Source organism: Sorex araneus, chromosome 3, assembly GCF_027595985.1.
Source record: "Sorex araneus isolate mSorAra2 chromosome 3, mSorAra2.pri, whole genome shotgun sequence".
Taxonomy (NCBI): domain Eukaryota; kingdom Metazoa; phylum Chordata; class Mammalia; order Eulipotyphla; family Soricidae; genus Sorex; species Sorex araneus.
Window position 1 is genome coordinate 221,219,930 of NC_073304.1, and position 17,865 is coordinate 221,237,794.

Here is a 17,865-nt window from a genome sequence, read left to right on the forward strand (position 1 = left end):
CACAGCGAGTAGGGCGTTTGCCTTGCACCCGACCAACCCGGGTTCGATTCCCAGCATCCCATATGGTCCCCTGAGCACTGCCAGGAGTAATTTCTGAGTGCATGAGCCAGGAGTAACCCCTGTGCAACGCTAGGTGTGATGCTAAAAAAAAAAAAAAAAAAAGGCAACAAGGGTCCGGAGAGATAGTGCAGAGGGCAGGGTATTTGCTTTGCATGTGGTTGATCCCTGCCACCCCATCGGCTCCCCAAGTCTGCCAGTAGTGATATCTGAGCACAGAATCAGGAGTCATCCCTGAGCACTCCCGGGTGTGGCTCAAAGACAAAACAAAAAGAAGACCTCAGCCTGGCCCCCTCCTTCCGGAAGCCTGGGATGCTGGACAGATACCCAGCAGAAGCCCCCCACCCCAACCCCGAGCCTGGTCTGAGTCAGGGACCTAGTGGCCGAGAGCTGCTACCATGGTGTCCACTCCATGCCCAGCACCTCTGGAGTCCCCTAACCTTCCCTTCGACCTGTCACAGCTCAGTTTGTCCCTCCCCCACCCTAGCTGGCTTCTGCCCCTCCTTTCCGGTGTCCCCATAACACTGCTCACACACGACCCTCTCCGGCTAGGAGGTCAGCCATCACTTCAGTGTCCAAAGTGTGTGTTTGGCAGTGGGCTGGGCAGCCTCCCAGCTCCGTGAGGCCCACCAGCTCAGAGCTTGTCCCAGCTCATCGTGTGACTGGCTTGGGGACAGGGCGCCCGGAGAGGCAAGGAATTTGGCTCTAGTTTCCCCGTTGGGCAGAACCCGGGCTTGTCCCAGCAGGTACCCAAACACTATTTGTGGAGGAGGCGAAGAGCTAGCGAAGGGTGAAGCCCCTTGCCTTGCACACAGTGAGCCCAGCATTAGTCCCTGTTACCTCATAGAGTCCCCCGAGCCCTGCCGGGAGTGATTCCCTGAGCACAGAGCCAGGAGTAAGCCTGAGTACTGTGAGATGTGACCCAACACCCCTTCCCAACAATTTAAAATAAAATTGTTAAATAGATAAATACAGGCTCTCTCTGGATGTTTAGAAATCAGAGTGTGGAGGGATGGACAGAGGAGAAAGCTGTTCTGAACTCTTAAAATGCAGCCAGTGGGGGCTGGAGCAACAGCACAGCGGGTAGGGCGTTTGCCTTGCACGCGGCCGACCCAGGTTCGATTCCCAGCATCCCATATGGTCGACTGAGCACCGCCAGGAGTAATTCCTGAGTGCATGAGCCAGGAGGTAACCCCTGTGCGTTGCCGGTGCAACCCAAAAAGCAAAAAAAAAAAAAAAAAATGCAGCCAGTGGCGGTGACATGACCACCCATACACCCACCAACATGACTTTGTCTTCAGCCCCTCCTGGGGACCTGCCTTCCTCCCCAAGGAGGGCTCTCCCTCTGCACCCTTGGCCGTTGTCCTCTGTGTGTCTCCGCCTTTTCATTTGCCCTCAGTCCGCCCCCCCGCCCCCCCCCCCCGCAAAGCAGTGAGCAGGGCTGGGGTCAGGGGATTGGGGCGCAGCAGGGCAGTCTGTGGTTGTAGGGTGGGGACAGCCTGTTAGGGGAGAGGGCGAGACTCGATTCTGAGCAGGACTTCACCAGCTCCAGTGCAGAGGGAGCAAAGGGGCCCTTGGGTTTGTCTGCCACCTCAGGTGTGGCTCAGATCCCATGGGACTAATTCCCTGAACACCTCACCCCAACCCTCCCAAACTCTCCTGGCTGCCCTCTCCCTCCTCCCTCCCTCCGCCCCCCACCCCTCCAGCAACCTTTGGTTCTGGGACTCAGGCCAGCTTCCAAGTCCCTTCCAAACAACCCCCCAAAACCGACTGTGAGACCAGGGGCTCCTCCCTTCCTTGAAAGCTGGGGCCAGAGAGGAGGAACCCAGGGCCAGGCACTCACCTTGCAGGTGCCCCAAACCCCCGTTTGACCCCTAGCACCGCTCAGTTTGAGCAGAGACCTCGGTTTGACTGTCTGCTGCAGGGCCGCTTCACTTTCTGAGGGCGGGTAGGGGGGGCAAGAGAGCGAGCGACAGCCAGCCTCGTGCCAGCCCTGGAGCCAGCACTGCCCTAGAGAGCTCCGGGCCCCTCCGCCCACCCCCTGGTTTCCCATTCTCATCTCCTGTCCATTGGAACAGGCCGGGGTTACTGCGGGAAACTCACACACAAAACAGAATTCCAGGAACTCTGGGCTGAGCAGACTCAGCCGTTTTCTCAGTTCCTTCTTGCTGCTTCTTTTTTTTTTTTGGTCATACCAAAATGCTCAGAGGTTACTCCTGGTTCTGCACTTCTGCACTCAGGCATTGTTCCTGGCAGTGCTCGGGATGCCAGGGTGCCAGGATGGAACCCAGGTGGGCTGTGTGCAAAGCAAGCTTCCCACCTGCTGTGCTATCCTTCCAGCCACCCTTCTAGCTGCTTCTTAAAGGTGCTCAGGGCCCTCCTCCAGCCCCCCTCCCCTCCTCCCAGGCTGACTCCCGCCTCCTGCCTCTCTGCTCCGCCCTCCCCCCCCAACACACACACTTCTCCCTCTGCAGCTTCTGGGAATCCTGGAAGGTCACTGCTGGAAAGGACCGGTGCAGGTGGTGAAAGAGGAAGCAGCAAGCAGAGCGGCTCTCACCCTGGGCCCACCTGCCAGGCCACTCCGCTCCAGCCCAGGCCCCTGGAAGCACAGCCATTGACCAGGCGCCAAGACGTGTGCAGCCAGGAGGGCTTCCTCCATTCCCACAGGCCTGACCCTTTCTCCAGGCAGTACAAGGAGAGATTGTTCTAGGAAAGCGTGTCGGTAGCAAAACCTGGGCCGTCAGGGGGACAGGCAGAGATGGCAGCGGCACTGGAGGAGAGGCGGAGGTTTTTAGAATGCTGAAGAATGTCTCAAGGGACTGCTAACGCAAGGCTCCAAGTGCTGATGGCTGGGAAGATGAACCAGGAACAATTCCTAGCAAGAAGGTGTTCTGGGGCCGGGAGATGGCGCAAAGGGGTGGCGAGTGAGCCTTGCGTTCCTGAAGCCCTGATTGTGGTCCCGGGCACCCCAGGACCCCCAAAGCATCACCAGGTATGGCCCTGGTGGCCCCCATACTGTCAGGTTCCAGCAGCGCCAAAATGCCAGTTCAAGGACTGAATCAGCAGCCCCAAGCCTCACCGGGAGTGGCCACCAGATCCCCAAGCTCCACAGGGGAGCCGCCCTCCAAAAATGAGGTGGTTTAATTATTTAAGAGACTCTCGGAGGGGGGTGTTAGCCTGATTTACCCTGATCCTAAGGAGTCACGGGTGTGGGGAAGTGTATATGTCACTCTGGGCTCCTCTTCTCCCTTCCACCTCCAGCCTTTGCTCCTTCCCTAGAGCCCCAGAGCATTCTGGGTCACATGAACCGCATCATGCCTTCCCGAAAAAAAATATCTGTGAGTCTCCCTGCTCATTTCTTTCTTCAGCGGAGTTTTCCAGCCATGATTCCAGACCCTGATGTGACAATGCCATGAAGGTTGACAGGTCTTCCCTCATGGTGTGCCCAGCCCGGCGGGGATGCTTACCTGGTGCTGTGAGGGCTGAAGAGAAAGAGCAGAGTGAAGGCGCATCCTGGCTTGCTGGCCAACCCTAATTCTCTCTCCAGCAGCCCATGATCCCCTGGGCCAGGCACAGCCACTGAGTGTAGTCCTAGAGGCCCCCCAAGCTCTGCCGGATGTCCCCGCTCATCGCTAGCAACACGAGGCACTCCATCCTTGGGTCTATGCATTGAGCTGCTGGCCTGCCTGGCCCTCAGAACCCCCGAGCACTGTTTGGGGACCCCACCCCTCAGACAATGATGCCATAGTAGCATGGGACACAGGGCTCTGGCGGCAGATAAGGGAGGGCAAACCTGAGCAGCACAGATGGGCCCAAACTCGGAAAGGCCCCGGGTGGGAGAGGGTCGGGTCATAGTATGAATGCGTAGCTCAGAATTGGCTCAAGTAGAGCCCCTGAGCAGTGTCGGATGTCACCCAAAAAGAAAAAAAAACTGCCTCTATTTCCATTTCTTTTTTTGCTTTTTTGGTCACACCCCGTGATGCCCAGGGGTTACTCCTGGCTCTGCACTCAAGAATTACTCCTGGAGGTGCTGGGGGTACCATATGGGATGCCGGGGATTGAACGTGGGTCAGCTGAGTGCAAGGCAAATGCCTTACCCGCTGTACTATCACTCCAGCTCCTCAACTTCCATGTCTAGCTACTTAATTTCTAGCTACTTCCATTACTAGCTACTTTGTTCCACCTCCCTCTTACCGAGACAGAGGGCAGCACCCATCTCCTCCCATGCGCATTAATAGTGGTCACAGTGGAATCTTTAAACCGTGAAATTGGTAAAAAGCTACAATGAGTCAAGAATCAGGGAACCCTGATTTTTCTTTTTCCTTCAGGGAGTCAGTGGCTAAATATTTACCATCACACTAGCAGAGATAATCCACAAGAACAGAAGTTTTTCAGGGGCCTTCAAAAACTTTTGTGTTTTGTTTTGGGGGCACACCCAATGATGCTCTAGTGACCACGTGGTGCTAGGAATGAAATCCAGGCTTCCTGTATGCAAAGCCAGAACTTCAGCCCTTTGAACTACCTTCCCAACCTTCCTCAAAAAAATTATTTTTGTTGGTTTGTTTTGTTTGGGGGCTACATCCGGTGGTGCTCAGGGCTTATTTCTGGCTCTGAGCTCAGGGAGTCACTCTTGGCTGTTTTCAGGGGTCCTGAGAATCCAACCAGGGTTGGCCACGTGCACGGCAAGCACCTTAATCCCCGTACTGTCTCTCCAGCCCACAGTATCTTCAGAAACTTGTAAGAGTAAGTCAGGAAGTTTGAAACCCCTTGACCTAGTTCTTATAAAATAGTTAGACCAGGATTGGAGAGAGAGTATAGCAAGGAGGACATTTGCCTTGAACGTGACTAGCCCAGATTGGATTCCCCAGCACCCTAGGTGGTCCACTGAGCCCCACTGGGAGTGATCCCTGAATGCAGAGCCAGGAGTAAACCCTGGGCACTGCTGAGTATGGCCCCCAAGCCAAAAATAATAAATAAATAAATAAATAGATAAATAAATAAATAAATAAAATAGCTAGATGTTAGCTTCGTTCTTTATAGGTGCTCAGTAGCTGTTTAGCAGCGGAGACTTTACCAGGAATCGAAGCTCAAGGATTTCGTCACTAACGAATGGCCTTAGCTCTCGTGGTTTCTCCTTTCCCAAGCTTCCAGAAACTCCTCTGCTTGCCCTCACCCTTCACCTCACCCTTGCATTCACCCTGACCCCTCTTCTCTCCCGCTGGTGCTCTCTGTCCAGAGCCAGGGCACTGCAGGACGAGCGGCCGCCAGATAGACCGCGCCGCCTCCTTGGCAGGGAGGCACGCTTGTGAAACGCACCCTTGTTTACATTCACAACCGCCAGGCTAATTGCCTGTGTCTTTAGCTAACAAGCTGCGGGCGATTACAGGCCCACTGGTGTTTTGTGGGCTTTGTTTCGAAGGTTCTGGCTCTGCCATCTCCTCCAAGAAATTGCCTACGTGGGGCTGGAGGTTTCGTCATGTGAGATTTGAAGAGAAGCACCCAGCCAGCCCCGGCCAGATGATGAAAGTCTGACTAAGGTGCTGCATGAAGGCCCCCGGCCGAGGCGGGGCCCGAGCCTCTGGAGCCAGCAATGACAGAAGCCAAGCGCCAACCAGGCCTTTCAACGGAAGGATTCTTGGAGACAGGCAAATCCATCTCTGTTCATTGGAACAACAACAACAACAAATTTTAAATAAACCATCAGAAACCCTTTCATGATGAGATTAGTGGAACTCGAGTGGAAGAATTATCCTGCAAGAAAGAAACAAGATAAATAAGCTATGAAAAGTAGAGAGTGAGGGGCCAGAGAATGTAGTACAGTAGGGGAGGTGCTTGCCCTGCACCCCAGATAGTCCCCAAGCCTGTCTGGAGTGACCCTGAGTGCAGAGCCAGGAGTGACTCCTGAGCACAGAGCCAGGAGTGACTCCTGAGCACCACCAGGTGTGGGGCCCCGCCCCCTCCAAAAAAAATACACTATAAGATCATTCTATCACCAAAGATGAGTGAGACCCAGAAAACGAGCCTCGAATGTCAGGGACCCCATTTTCTCTGTTTTGTTTAAATCTGTGATCGACTAACCTCAGTTATTTGCATATCACCTCAGTGGGTTTTTGCTAAGTCTAAATTACACCTTTGCTATTATTTTCCTTATGATTCTTTTCTAAATTGACTCATCTTTAAAAAAAAACACTTAACTTGTTTAGGTAAGAAGGTCCCTATTTTGATATTTTGGGGTTTTGTGGTTTGTTTTTGGTGGGGGGGTCATACCCAGAGACGCTCAGGGTTTAGTCCTGGCTCTGCACTCAGGAATCACTCCTAATGGTTCTTAGGAACTATAAAAGGATGCTGGGGATGGAACCCGAGTCAGCTGTGTGTAAGGCAAACACCCTACTTGCTATACTATTGCTCCGACCAGTATTTTGAGAAGAACTTTAATATTTTTAAAATTTTAAAATTTTTTTTGCTTTTTGGGTCACACCTGGCAATGCTCAGGGGTTACTCCTGGTCCTGCACCCAGAAATTACTCCTGGAGGTGCTCAGGGGACCATATGGGATGCTGGTAATCGAACCCGGGTCAGCCGCGTGCAAGGCAAACGCCCTACCCGCTGTGCTATCGCTCCAGCCCCAGAACTTTCATATTTTGAATATAAATGGAAAATCAATGTCATTAAGAAATCCAGTAAATTGAAACTATAGCACAATAGGTAAGGCACTTGCCTTACATGTGGCCAACCCATATCTGATCTTTGGTACCCCATATGGTCCCCCGAACACTGCCATGAATGATTCCTGAGTGTAGAGCCAGGAGTAACCCCTGAGCACTGCCAAGTGTGGCTCCAAAACAAACAAAGAAAAAATAATAAAGAAATAAATCCAATAAAAACCAAGCATGGAGGAGTCAGTGAAATAGTACAGTAGGTAGGGCATTTGCCTTGCCCATGGCCGACCCGGGTTTGATCCTTGGCATCCCATATGATCCCCTGAGCACCACTAGGAGTAATTCCTGGGTGTAGAGCTGGGAGTAAGCCCTAAGCATCACCAGGTGTATCCCAAGTCCCCCACCCCCTCAAAATAAAAATAAAAATCAAGCATGGGGGCTGGAGTGATAGCAGAGGGTAGGGCATTTGCCTTGCACGCGGCTGACCCGGGTTCGAATCCCAGCATCCCATATGGTCCCCCGAACACCGCCAGGAGTAATTCCTGAGTGCATGAGCCAGGAGTGACCCCTGTGCATCGCCGGATGTGACCCAAAAAGCAAAAAAAAAAAAATCAAGCATGGCTATTAAATAGCAAGACTGTGGCCTGCCAAAGACCACCCTGCAGAGACCAACATTGTCTCACAGTCAGAGAGTGTCTGAGAGACACGGGTCAAGAGAAAGCCTTTCCCTGCACATCATCAGCGGGTCTGACCCACTGCGGAGGACCTGGCCTGAGCGGTCTTTCTCCTCTCATGGCGGCTCTTTGACCCACCAGGTGTTGTTCCTCCCTTCCCCGTCTCCACTGCACCCACCGTTCAACCTGAGGCCTGCATCCGGCCTGGCGCACAGCAGAGCCTCAGTCAGTACCTGTTCAAGCACAGGTTAATGAACATGCAAAACAGAGTAACTGGTCAGAGGATCTTTACCACAGCAATTCTCATGTCTGTGTATACTGGGGATCGAACCGTCAGCCTCAGACGTGTGAAGTGTATGCTTGGCCGCTGCAACACCGTAAGGGGAAGTGGTGGCTCATAGGTAAGTTCATCAGTCTGCCTGGCAATATGTAGCCGTGTAAACGAGACATCGTCCATGCAGTGGAGTAGCACTCAGGTTTTTAGGACTTTATTTATTTATTTATTTTTGTGTTTTGGGTCACACCCAGCGATGCTCAGGGTTGACTCCTGGCTCTGCACTCAGGATTTACCCCTGGCGGTGCTCGGGGAACCATATGGGATGCTGGGAATCGAACTCGGGTTGGCCTCGTGCAAGGCAAACGCCCTACCTGCTGTGCTATTGCTCCAGCCCCAGGACTCAGGTTTTTAAAAGAATGAGGCAACTGTGTACATTCTCTGAGGAACTCACTGAAAGATAATGCAAAATAAGCAAAGTGCAGCATAGTTCTAGAAAGCATGCACTCAACCTGCTTTATTTTGGGGGGCGGTGGGAGGTGACACTCAGCAATGCTTGGGGGCTATTTCCAGCTTGGTGCTCTGAGGTTGCTCCTGGCAGTGCTGCTGCTGAAACTCGCGCCACCCCCCCCCCCCGCCCCCTGCCCCTTCTCACACATGTGCAAAGCACATGCTCTGGCTCTATCTTCCCAGCAGTGGTTATGCTTTCTATTTTATTTATTTATATATATTTTTGGCGTGTTGGGTACATCCAGTGATGCTCAAGGGTTACTCCTGGCTCTGCACTCAGGAATCACTCCTGGCAATGCACAGGGGACCATATGGGATGCCAGGATCAAACCCGGGTCAGCCGCATGTGAGGACCTACAAGCTTGAGGACCTGAGATTGATCCCCAGTACCCCTTACCGGCCCCAAAATGAAACCTTCAGATGCAATTGGCCAAGTCTCTCCAGTACTAAATCCAAGTACTTCTTGGGAGATTCCCCCCACCCCCACAAAGGTAAATAAAAGAAAATCCTACATTTATCTGTAGTTCACAAGGCATATGTGGAAGAAGACTCTTGAGAATCTGGTGTAATGGTTGCTTCCAAGAAACGGAATCCCAGGCTCAAGAAGGGAGAAGCATACTCGGCATTTGTACGAAGCACTCAAGTCAGCTCTTCCTGATGGCAGACGGCTGGAACAGAGCTCAGTAGTGGACTTACAGGTACGAGGTTGCGACTCCCAGCACAATTCTCTCTCTCTCACGCACATACACACCGACACACTAAACATGCACACACCCTGGCATGGCTCAAAGCACTCCCTCTCTATCTCTCACACACACATACACATACACATGCACACACAAACATGCACACACGTGCACACACATACACACATGTGCACACACACATTAGCATGGCTCAAAGCACTCCCTCTCTCTCTCTCTCACACACACATACACATACACATGCACACACATATACATACACATGCACACACAGACATGCACACACGTGCACACACATACATACATGCTCACACACACACACACTGGCACGGCTCAGAGCTCTCCTTCCCCCCTCTCATACACACACACATACGCATGCGCTTACACATGCACACACATACACATACATGCACACACACATGCATGCATGCACACACACACCCTGGCGTAGCTCAGAGCACTCCCTCTCTCTCTCACACACACACACATACACATGTGCATACAAATGCACATGCAGACATGCACACACAGATGCATACACACACGCACGCACACACACGCACACACACGCACACACACGCACACACACGCACACACACGCACACACACGCACACACACGCACACACACACACACCTGCACAACTCAGTGGGGAGCGTGCTCTTCTCTACTCTTCCCAGCGGCTCTCATCTCTGCATCTCAGCATCTGGGTTTTCCCTCTGCCTAATGTGAGAACTTTTTCTCTTAATGGGGCGAAGCCTATCTTGGCACCCATCGACCCAGCCTCGGAGGAGTCACGTCCTCCCTGCCTGCCACTTCCGCCTCTCTGGAGGCCTGAAGTCACCCCTCTCCTCGCCCAGCCTTTCCCAGGCTAGTCTTCCTTTCTCGGCAAGTGGGCGTGGTGCTCGCGGGCGCGGTGCTCGCCCCAGAGCTGGGCTCCAGGCCCGACTCTCCCTCCAGATGTTACCCAAGGCCCAGTGAGCATGAATTCTTTTTTTTTTTTTTTTTTGCTTTTTGGGTCACACCCGGCAATGCACAGGGGTCATTCCTGGCTCATGCACTCAGGAATTAGCCCTGGCGGTGCTCAGGGGACCATATGGGGTGCTGGGATTCGAACCCGGGTCGGCCGCGTGCAAGGCAAACGCCCTACCCGCTGTGCTATCACTCCACCCCCGAGCATGAATTCTTACCCAGACAGCTTTTGACACACACTGTGGAATTTCATTCTGAGGCCATTTTTTCATGCTCACTTTGGATGGGTTTGACCAATCTCACGCTACCTGCCCAGGGGACACCCGACAGATACCCCCATATCAAGGTTTCATCGTGGGGCCTCAAGTTGGAGGGGGCAACCCCTGGCGGTCTGACTGGCTCCTTAAGCCGTTTGGAGTTCCGAGCTATCAGAGACGGAGATTTCCATTCTTGCACGCAAACCCTGGCTTTAACTTGCTGGCAGTGTGTCTGCATTCCAGACTAAAGAGGATGATAAGGCAAAGGGCAAAGACAAAAGGGCATGTGCCAGCTGGGCTGGCCTCTTTAGCAAGTTTCCCCAGAAGCCCCACCTGGAGGCTTCCATGTTCCTGGCACTGGCTGGAATTTTGGCGCATGGCCACCCTAGCTGCAAAGGAACCTGGGGAAGTATTGAGATCTGAGCGGGGCACCAGCACAAACAAATTAGCATTCAGATCTTACAGAAGGAGAGGCAGCCAAAGGTAGTGTTTTACCTAACATTTGATTAACTGTTAATGAGTCGAGTTTACCTACGCTGGTCAAGAGAAGGAAAGTCAGGGAAGGAATAACCATTTCTGTGTTTTTGCTTTGGGGCTACACCTGGCGGTGCTCGGCACCTGGCTTCCTCCAAGCTCAGGAATTGTTCCTGGTGGTGATCAGGGAACCACAAGGGGTGCCAGGGATGGAACCTTGGTTGGCCTTGTGCAAGGCAAGCATCCTGCCTCTACTCCACTACCTCCCAGGGCCTGGAGTGTCTTTCTTTCTTTTTTTTTTTTGATGGGGGGGGTCACACTCAGTGATGCACAAGGGTCACTCTTGGCTCTGCACTCAAGAATTACCCCTGGTGGTGCTCAGGGAACCACATGGCATGCTGGGAATTGAACCCGGGTCGGCCGCGTGCAAGGCAAACGCCCTACCCACTGTGCTATCACTCCAGCCCCTGGACTGTCTTTCTTTTTGTAGCTTTCATCCTTCTTGCATGGAGCTGAGCTGGAACGTGGGACATCCTGGCGGGAAGTGTGGAGAGGAAGGTTGCCTGAGATGCCACCAGGACCAGCCACTGAGGGAGTGGGCAGTTGGGAGCCAGAGGCGCTGCTTTGTCCTGGGGAATGGTTTTCCATTGACTTCAGCTCAACTCGTACCTACAGCGCCGGGATAGGGCTCTGCCATGGAGGGTCCGCCTTGCTTGTGGGAGGCCCTGGGACCATCTCTGGTTCCGCAAAAACAAATAAACAAAAATAAACCCACATTTACCAAGTACCACCAGACGGTAATCGGAGACTGTGCTGGCTGTCTGACATGAGAGCCATAGCAGCTGCAGAGACAGCTGGGAGGACAGGCTCTGCGGGGGGCCTGAGCACTGGCCTGAGCTGACAAAGGCCCCAGGCTGCCCTTCCCGAGGGACTGTGTCTGCACGCTCCACCTGGGGGGGCATAGTTCTTGGGATGTCTGCAGGATTCAAAGGAGGAGCAGAGGCCAGAGCGATAGCACAGAGGGGAGGGCGTTTGCCATGTACAGAACCGACCTGGGTTCGATCCCTGGCATCCCATACGGTCCCCCAAGCACCTCCAGGAGTGATTCCTGAGCATAGAGCCAAGAATGACCCCTGAGCATTGCTGGGTGTGGCTCCAAAAAAACTAAAAAAAAAAAAATTAATTAAAAAAAAGAGAGAGGGGGGCTGGAGTGATAGCACAGCGGGTAGGGCGTTTGCCTTGCACGCAGCCGACCTGGGTTCAATTCCCAGCATCCCATATGGTCCCCCAGCACCGCCAGGAGTAATTCCTGAATGTAGAGCCAGGAGTAACCCCTGTGCATCGCCGGGTGTGACCCAAAAAAGCAAAAAATAAATAAATAAAATAAATTTTAAAGAGAGAGAGAGAGAGAGAGAGAGAAGCAGGCTGAGGAGCTGGGGCTAGAGTGAGCGTCACAGAGAGCCGAACATAAGCTGCACTTTCCCAGCAGTCATGGGGAACCCCTGACCCTGCGAGTCTGGAGCGGGAGGTACCCCAGAGAGTCAGAAGGGCAGAAAGTGCCGGAAGCCAGGGGACTGCAGACCGCAGGGCTCGGGTGGACGGGGAAGAGCAGACACCAAGGGCATCCAGGACCGAGCAGCCACACGGGCAGGCGAGTCGAGTCGGGGGCACGGAGGTGGTGGGGACTCTGGCATTGGTGGTGACATCATCCGCAGGGAGCTGGGCCAGAACCCAGCCTGCGGGACTTCAGAGAGCTGGGGGTGCCGGGTGAGGAGAAGGTGGGAATGCCCGTAGGGCCCTGGGAGTTCCCATTTGGAGCTCGGGGACAAGCTCTGAGTAGTAGGTGTTAATGTCCCAGCCATGCAGGACAGAGAAGGGGCCCCAGGACCCTCACATCCTCTGTCCAAAGACACTGTGAGGACTGGAATGATAATAGAGTGGGGAAAGCGTTTGCAAGGCACGTGGCTGGCCTGAGTTTAATCTCCAGCATCCCACAGGGTCCCCCGAGCACACTGGAGCAATTCCTGAGGACAGAGCCAGGAGTAACCCCTCAGCATTGCCGGGTGTGGCCCCAAATCCCAAACAAACAAAAAACAAAAACACTATGCCTTGGAGCGAGTAGGGGGTTTGTCTGGCATGCGGGGACCAGGGTTTGACCCTCAGCACCCCATCTGGCCCCCTGAGCCCGCCAGGAGTGATCCCTGAGTAAGCCTTGAAGTGTGGCCCCCCAAAAACCAATAACTAGATCAGTCAAAGAAACAAAGACACCACACCCCTTCCTCCCGGCCCCTCTGAAGCCCCTGGCTCCTGGGCCCTGCAGCCCTGCCTCAGGCTCACCCTCCATCCTTCGCCATGCCCTCTTTCCCGCTTCCTGTCCCTGTACTCCGCTTTCCTGTCTCTGTGACAGCTCATCCACCCCGACTCCTCCCCCTCACAGTGCCCGAGCCCCTTCTTCTCTCCCCGGGTTAACTGCAAAACCCCCCATAAGCCCCAGAATGTAGCCTGCATCCCGCCCCAACCTCTTCAGGCTGGAGACCGAGAACTGTCCCTAACTTTCCTTCTAGAAATTTCCTTTGTCTCTGCAGGCCCAGCCGGATCCCCACCACCGTCTGGATCCCAGCTGCAGGGGCAGCTGTTTCTGCCTCTTGGCTCCTCTCCTTCCACACTAAGCCCCCACTGGGTGCCCTGCCATGCCCCTTGTCCCTGTGCAAAGGCAATTTATTCTTTCTGGTTATTCCTTCTGCCAGAATGTTCTTCCCACCGCATTCACAACTGACTCACCGCTGGTGGTGGGCTCTTCCTTCAGGAAGCCTTCTTGGATCTCTCCCGGGTGTTCTTCCCTCATGGAGGATTTCCTCCTGCCCTCTGCGTTGTGTCACAACCTGGTCTGTCTCCTCCTGAAGAAGAGGGCTCATGATTCATTCATTGCCCTCTTATTCAAGGGCCTGGCCAAAAGCCTGGCACACATTGGGTGCCCAATTATGATCTGTTGAATGATTAAAGGCAGAAGCTGGTGACAACCCCATGAGGTCAAGGTGCAGAGAAAAGGAGGACCTAGGAATGAAATTGGGACTACCTCAGTCTGAAGGGATGCCTCCCAAACAGTGCTCCGGAGGTCCAAGGGACACTTCCAGCCATTCTCAGTCAACTGGGCTGGCAGTTCCAAGCGAAGGCCTGAGCCAGAGTGTTAGTACAGCAGGGCGGGCATTCGCCTTTTCACATGGCTGACCTGGATTTGATCTCCGTATCCTGTAGGATCCTTCAAGCACCACCAGGAGTGATTCCTGAGTGCAGAGCCAGGAGTATCCCTGAAGACTACCGGGTGTGGCCCCAAAACCCAACCCAAACCTAAACAAGGGCCTGTAGGTGTGGGGGAATGTTCGGGTCTTAGGGTGCTGGGGCTCACTCTGCCTCCCAGGCAGTGCTGGGGAGCCTTCAGGGTCACATCCAGCAATGCTTAGGACACTCTATAGTGCCATGGATCAAACAGAAGTTGGCTGCATGCAAGGCTGTCACTTTAATGCCTGTACTATCTCTGGCCCTAATACCTTCATCTTTAAGCATGGCGGAGGAGGACCAGGGCTATGACTCAAAGCCCGGTATGTGCAAGGCCCTGGGTTCAATCCCCAGCGGTATATAATCCCACAACAATTTAACAGATTAAAAAACAAACAACAACAAAAAAGAAAAAGGGGGGGGAGGAAGGAGTCAGAGACGGGACTGGGGGTGGGGGGTGTGGGGGGCCGGGATGGCTCAACAACAAAAGGCAGCTGCCTTGCAAATGCGAAGTCTAGAGTTCCATCCCCAATGCCCCATCGCACATGCCCCAGCATGGACCCCCAGCAAGGTAACAGAGTGCGGTGTCTGGCTCACAGCCAGATGAGTGCGTGTACAGAAACTAAAGCCTGTACAACCCCTGCTGGGCGCCACGGCCAGGAGTGGGTCCCCAGGGGGCACTCACCTAAGCGCCAGAATGTGCGTACGGCCCCTGTGAGCACTGACACCCTTATGACGCTTGGATGCCCATGCTAGCTCTGGCCCTAAGGGTTGCAGGGTGCAGCCCTGGAGTGACAGCAACAGCAGCCACAGTAGGGAGAAAGGAGGAGCGGCAAGCGACACAGAGGCAGAAAGCACACGACCTTCCAAAGCCTCCTTTCCGAGAACTGGCCCAGGCGCCACGGCCTCGTCAGTGTCCCCCCGGTGCCCGGTCTATTCTGCAATGTCACGTGCTTAGCTCCATGACTTCTTTCTCCCACTTACTGGCACGCAGTGAAGTTCCCTGCGCGTATCCCCCTGCCTGGCTTGCTAGCTCATTTCTTTTTCGTGCTGAATAATAGCTCATTGTCTGCATGTATCACAATTTGCTTACTCGTTACCATGGAGATGGTAAAAGGATCAAGCGCTTGCCAGGGGCTTGGGGGGTGAGAAGGAGTGAACTGGCAGAGCCCGGGCTTCTGGGGACAGTGGGAGCACTCTGGGTGACACTGATGGATGTCTGCCGTGACACGTTTGACATTCCCAGAGAGCGTCCAGCGCTGAGCGTGAACCCCGTGTGAACTGTGGGGGTGATGACGTGCCTGTGTGGGTTCAGAGTCATGAAACGCCCCTCCTCTGGGGGCTGCTGATAACAGCGGCGGCTGTGCGTGTTGGGGGAGCGGGCGCGTGGGAAACCTCTACACAGCCTCTTTCACTTTGCTGGGAACCCAGAGCTGATCCTAAGCAACAATAAGTATTATATACATACATACATATATGTATATATATATACATATATATCACTATATCACTGTCATCCTGTTGTTCATCGATTTACTCGAGCGGGCACCAGTAACGTCTCTATTCCTCCCAGCCCTGAGATTTTAGCAATCTCTCCTTACTCGTTTTTCCCAACGATTGGAGGCTCTTTCAGGGTCAGGGGAATGAGTCCTATTGTTACTGTTTTTGGCAATATTGAATATGCCACGGGGAGCTTGCCAGACTCTGCTGTGTGGGTGAGATACTCTCGGTAGCTTGCTGGACTCTCCGAGAGGGACGGAGGAATCGAACCTGGGTCGGCCGCCTGCAAAGCAAACGCCCTACCCATTGTGCTATCGCTCCAGTCTTAAGTTTATATTTTTTAAAGTGTTCTTAAAAGATAAACACCAGGGAGGGGCTGAAGAAAGCACAGGGGGTCAGGTCTTGCCTTGCACATTGCCAGTGTGGGTTCGATCCCCAGCACCCTGTATATCCTCCCGAGCCTGAGGAGTGACCCTTGAGTGTAGAGTCCATGAGTCAGGGGCTGGAGCGATAGCACAAAGGGAAGGGTGTTCGCCTTGCATGGCCAACCCGGGGGTTTGATCTCCAGTATTCCATCTGGTCCCCGAGCACCGCCAGGAGTAGTTCCTGAGTGCAGAGCCAGAAGTAACCCCTGTGCATCGCTGGGTATGACCCCCCCCCAAAAAAAAAAAAAAAAAGCAAAAAAAAACAACAACAACAACAGAGTCTAGGAGTCAGCCCTGAGCACCTGAGCACTCCCAGGGGTGGAAAATAAAAAATGTTTTAAATGGGATTTCTGGGATTATTCTTTCCAGCGACAACCCTTCAACCAGCGGGGTCTCGTGAGACCTCCCACTGCTCCATGTCTCTGCTGGGCTTTGCACTGGTGACTGGCCCCTGCAGGGCCCCTGGATTCCCAGGCCCTCTGGCAGGGGCCCTGTGGGCAGAAGGTGGAAGAGAATCGCATCCTTCCCTGTCCTGGGTGGGGTCTAGAGGTGGTGGTGTATCTGCTGTGGTCCCAATGCTTTTCACCTGGCCAGGCCTCTGGCCACGGAGCCGCTGCTACCTCTCTTGTCTGCTGGGTTCCTCAGTACCTCACGACCTCAGTCCACTCTTTGGCTCTCCCATTCTCTGGGAATTCATTTCTTGCATGAAAGCCCATGTTCAGAACCCCAAGTGTGGAACAAGGAAGGTATTTTAGCAAATAGGGTGCTTGCCTTGCATGTGGCTGACCCAGGTTTGATCCCCAGCATCACATATGGTCCCTCAAGCACCTCCAGGTGTGGCCCTTAATGCAGAGCCGGGAGTAAGCCCCGAGCACTGCTGGGTGTGGTCCCCAAAGGAAACCAAACCAAACCCAGAGTGATCATTCACTCCAGTCTTTATGGGAAACAATACAATTTCTCCAAAAAGTAAGACTAGAGCTCTCATAGGATAGAGCAGTTGCACTTCTTGGCATCTCACCCCCACCCAAAAAAGAAAAAAGAAATACAAGCATTAATTCAAACACACACACACACACACACACACACACACACACACACACACACACACACCTATGTTCACGGCAGTGCTTGATATAATACCCAATGGTGCTCAGAGCTTATTCTTGGCCCCTATGCTCAGAGGACCATTCTGTGGTGCCTGGGATCTAACCTGGGTCGGCTGTGTGTAGAGTAAGCACCTAACCTACTGCACCATCTCTGGCCCCCTTAGCCATATTCTTCTCTGACTCCGAAACCTTCACAGGGAGCCCTGCATTAAGTCTCAGTCACTTCCTACCTCACCTCCCCACCAAGACTCTCTCCACACCATCCTCAACCAAGGTCCCATCAGCCCTGTCTCAGCCCAATACCCAACCTCACCTGTCCTTCACCTCCTCTTTTAGCTTCTTCCTCTCAAACTCCAAATAAGTCGAGTCCCTCCGACTGAAAACAGACAGATTTAGGGCTCGGTGAGAGCGACTTAGCAGAGAACCCCTCCCCCTACACCCCTGCCATTCCACCCTCTAACAGCCAGCTACAAATGTGATGCTCTGAGCATTGGCTCTGCGTGGGGCCGTGGGGAACCGCCAGACTAGACCCTGCCCTTGGGAGGATCCACTTCACAGGCAGGCATAGGAGACAACAGAGATGGACCGAAGACACTGATGGTGACAGGAATGAGGACAGGATGGAGTTCTGGGGTTGAGGCACGTCTTGTGGTGGGGGTCGTGCTCTGGTGGCAGTGCTCCCACAGTGGGACGGGCATCCACACTCGGGACTGTGAGTTTCTGGGATGGCACACTTCAACGTGTGACAGAGTCTACAGTGTCACAGGGTCACACGTGGCACGGGGGTGCTGGGAGAGAAGGGGCAGATTGTGTTCTGTGGGATTGAACCGCCAGATTTCTCAGCTGGGGATACTTTTGCTCGCCTAGGACAACTGGCAATGTTGGAAACACTTTTTTGTTGTCACAACTGGGCATATAGAGAGTGGGGTCACTGGCAGCTCGTGGGGAGAGACCAGAGTGCTCAGAAACATCCCATAAT